This window comes from Poecilia latipinna, unplaced genomic scaffold (assembly GCF_001443285.1).
Source record: "Poecilia latipinna isolate Pla-1442-1.1 unplaced genomic scaffold, P_latipinna-1.0 Scaffold3920, whole genome shotgun sequence".
Taxonomy (NCBI): Eukaryota; Metazoa; Chordata; class Actinopteri; order Cyprinodontiformes; family Poeciliidae; genus Poecilia; species Poecilia latipinna.
In genome coordinates, this window is record NW_015116536.1 from 25981 (window position 1) to 30222 (window position 4242).

At 39.5% G+C, this 4242-nt stretch overlaps 1 long non-coding RNA gene across 1 annotated transcript in view; it reads right to left on the reverse strand.

Moving 5' to 3' along the window:
• The window catches only part of LOC106941881 (uncharacterized), a 4862-nt gene extending 2062 nt beyond the window's left edge, over positions 1-2800 (reverse strand). Inside the window, exon 1 of the long non-coding RNA XR_001423477.1 lies at positions 2579-2800. This is a non-coding gene — a long non-coding RNA (uncharacterized LOC106941881). The remainder of the gene's footprint in view (positions 1-2578) is intronic.
• Positions 2801-4242: the final 1442 nt, after the last annotated feature.

Sequence of the window (4242 nt, forward strand, 5' to 3'; positions counted from 1 at the left end):
CAGGTAGTAATTAAAATGATCTTATGACCATTTTACCTGTTCAGTGGTAAAATGGTCGTATATGATGCGAGGACTGTAGCCCTCACATCATATACGAGGCTACAGTCCTCCGACTGCTGGTTATCTATCTATCTATCTATCTATCTATCTATCTATCTATCTATCTATCTATCTGTCTGTCTGTCTGTCTGTCTGTGTGTGTGTGCGCGTGCGTGCGTGCGTGTATGTATCCAAATAATCATGTTGCACAACAAATCCAGGAGGCCCAGATTAACTCTGTCAGATTTGATTTCAACACTTTTAAAGTGTCTATATGGTGCACACCAGAAAGTGTTAATTTAACTCTTTTTGGAGAGTTAGTACCTTAACTCTTTAAAGTGTCAAATATCAAATCTGCTGGAGTTAATAATTTAACACTTACTAACACTAATTCAGTGTTAGATCTTAATATTAATTCTCACAGAGTATTTCTTTAACTTTTTAAGAGTTATTTGTAATTAATATTAAATAGGTATGTGATGGCAAGCCACACAGGGTGAGATCCACATTTCATTAATAGTTACTTTTCACTTTAGTTTGTTTTGTAAGTTTAAGTATTCTTTATATTTTTTCCACCTTCCAATGTTTATATGGAGTGCACACGTATTAACAATGCAAGGTCGAAATTTAATTATGTTGTATTAATATTGTTTTCTTTGTTTGAGTTACCTGGGTGTTTGGCTCCCCTTCCTGGTGGATAAAAGGCGTGGCAAAGGGCTGAGGTTCCTAAAGTACAGCTGATGGCCTCATTGGACTGAACCACCTGTGTCATGCTGGGGGGGGATGTTTTTGGGTTTATTTCATTGTTTGTGTTAATTGTTAGGTGGCAGCCATTTTGTTTTCCCCTATTGTGTCCACATGGTTTAGCTAAACCTGTATTTAAATCCCCTTCTGTGTCATTTCAGTTAGGTCAGTTTATTGTTTTGTCAGTTATGTCTTGAGTCTAGTAATTTATGTTGACCTCTTTTATTGGCATGCCTGTTTAATTGTTATGTTAACCTTTGTTCATATTTTTGGGTAAATAAAAACCCACCTTTTTTGAATTCAACTACCTGTGTTCTGTGTATTGTACTGCCTGGTCCCTGACAAGGTACTTTATTGTTTTGAACTTTTAAAAATTCTTTGGAAAATAAACATTTAATAAAGAGCCAATGATTTTCTCAAATGCATTTATTTCAAAACGTGCACCATAATTACAAAACATATTAAACATGGAATAATGTGCATGTTTCACATGTCGCTTTCATTCACATATCGCTTATCAAATGGTGTGACATATCAGCTGTGCAATACAAAATGCAATATGCTTAATACATTTTTCTTCAATACAATATGCATGAAATTATTCAAAGTACAAAGTGGAGAAAGTAAAGCCTGTATCAATGCATGTAGTTCATATAATATATGTACATTTTCTTTTAACAAGTAGATTACCAGATATGTACATTACTTAACAGACCAACCTGAAATTCAGATCCATCATTTCTGAGCCAGTTTATGTTTCTGTTAAGAGACAGATCCTCTCTGCACTCCACCAGAGAAATGTCCACTCACTAACAGATTGTCTTCAGGTTGTTGGGCTGTTCGTGAAGTTTGGCTGGAGACACCAACATGCTCCTCTACTGCATTAGACAGTCTTCAGTCTCTGAGTAGGACAGCCTGTGTCGGTCTCTGGATCATAAACAAAAACCATAACAATGAGGAATGGAGCGAATGAATACATTTTTATTACAACTCTTAACAACAAGCCTCAATTACAGAAATGTGGAGTTTCAGAGATATTAACACTTACATAATCATTTTTGGAGCTTGAATCTTCGAAGAATCCATGGAGGGACCAGGAGGGGGAGGTTAGGCTGAGACTGGCGATTCATCCTCAACCAAACTGGTACTAATATATACAAAAAGGCAATAAAAGAATTAAAACATGCTGCAAAACATATATAAGACACAAGGGCGGGAATAATGCTTTCAACATGAAAAAGCCTTTTACAGTTCTTCACAGGGGAAAAAAAATCGATCAGAAAGTTTGATAAATCTGACCAATATGCATGTAAACGTTCAACATAATGAAAAAACATACTCCAGATTATTACAGATCTGTTCAATTTAGCCAAGAATTTGACTGAATCTTCACCGGCTCCATTTTTTCAATACTTATACTCCGCTAACATTCGGTATGCTAAGCTAAATCACCGAGCCGTGTGGCGAACGTGACGTCTATCAAAAAATGGGTATGCAGCGCATGCAATGCATAGGGGCACCAGAGGGGGCGCCAAAACCCCGTCTGGAGGGTGCCAAGTATGTTTTCCTATACACTTCAGCGCGCCTTACGCTCCTTCACCTCACGCACATAATGAGGTAAATCTAGCGCGAGTTTCACCCTTAACGTATCCCGTTCCTTTCTTCCGGGGGGGATTTATGTTTTCGCATCCACCTGAATAATGTGCAGTTGCGCCACTGACGTCTATCATACAGGTTGAGCTCAACTCAAAATAATAGTCGTATTATAACCATCTCAGAAAAAGAAATCACTTACCAAGCGTGGTAAACACCTCAGACATGTGGAAAGTAAATAGTCCTGAAATGACTTGGCTTCTGTCGCTTTGCTTCGGTAGGAATCTGTGATTCTGGGGCGGAGTCAGTGAATTAACTCCTTCAGTGTTAGAGCCTGGGCCGGATTTTAGCAGGGGCTTACCGGGGCTGCAGCCCGGGGCCCCGGCATTTCGGGGGCCCCGAAGGATGTTTTATATTTTTGTGAATGAATAGTGTCTGAATTTAATCAATGACTACGATGATTTTGACAGCACCGATGAAAAATGTTCCAATTTGTTCTGGCAAACGTCCATCTTGAATGCTTGCTTGTTATTGGTCCACTTTTGACGCATCTTACGCATTGGGGAGGAGGAGCGTCAAGGGAATATTATTTTACAATGGCGGACAACAGAAAATATGACAGCGGAGCGCAGAAAAGAAGGAAGAGAAAAGAAAAAGAGCATCGTGCCAAAGAGGCGACAAACAAAATGCCTAAACTGACAGGCTTTTTTAAACCTGTTAGCAGAGATGGAGGAGAAACATCATTATCCCCCGCTCCTCAAACCCTTAGCTATGCTAAAACCGGCACTAAGATCCCGCCAGAACCTTTAACCGTGACTGAGTCGGTGGCTGGACTGGCGTCTGTGGAGTCAGAGTCGGTGGAAGCGGGATCTTCTTCCGCAGATGGAAAGACGACTGTGGATCCGTACAGTACCGATCCGGCGCATTGGGGGGAAATTGACGAGTCCGTGCGAGCTTACTGGGCTGAGCGAGGACCGGAGAGCTGTCAAAATATGAATGTTGGCTTTCAAGCATCAGAACGGGTGTACAAGCATCAAAAGCGTCACTTCTCCAAATCTCACTTTAAACGCAAGATGTTAAATGGTGAGCACATCGAAAGACCGTGGCTGCTCTACTCTCCATCCACCGGAGCTGCATTTTGTTTTGCATGCCGCATTTTCAGCAATGCTAATACTCAGTCAAACTTTGAAACTGGTTTCAGTGACTGGAAGCACGCAACTGAACGCATGAGAGAGCACGAAAACAGCGAACATCATAGTGTTTGTGGTTCGAGTTCCTACAAAGAAGTTGAATGCAAAAGTGTCATTAATAAATGGAAATCTGTATTTTGTTCTTCATATTTTTCAAGATGTTCTCTGTAAAAACCTTGGTCTAGAAGATGAAAATTGTTCATTTGCACCCACCTCTGTTTTTATTGAGAACCGGGGGCTGTAAAAAAATCCTTCAGAGGGCAGCACTTTGGACTTACCTGGGTCAGGATATTTTCTGAAAACTACAGTATGCCTGATCTCTTTTTTCCAGAAGATATTGTTTATATCCATGTTCTGCCTGACTGGCAGAGAAGCACTTTTTTGACATTTATTTCCTCCACTATTTACCAAGAACTTTAAAACCAAAGAAAAAGTTTGAGTTTTGATATATTCCACTTGTACTTATATGGACTTGTAAATGCTAGGGATATTTGTATAAATATTGTTTTACTCGCTTTGCTTTGTAAAAGTATATTTGAGCATTGCACTTTCTTGCACTCAATCTGTTTTATAGTTTGTGTTGAAGTCCAGGCAACAATAACTATTCAGTGATTTTATTTTGTGATGCAAGCATCATAGTTTCAACCCCAACATGTGGTTTAGTCTTTCTAGAAAA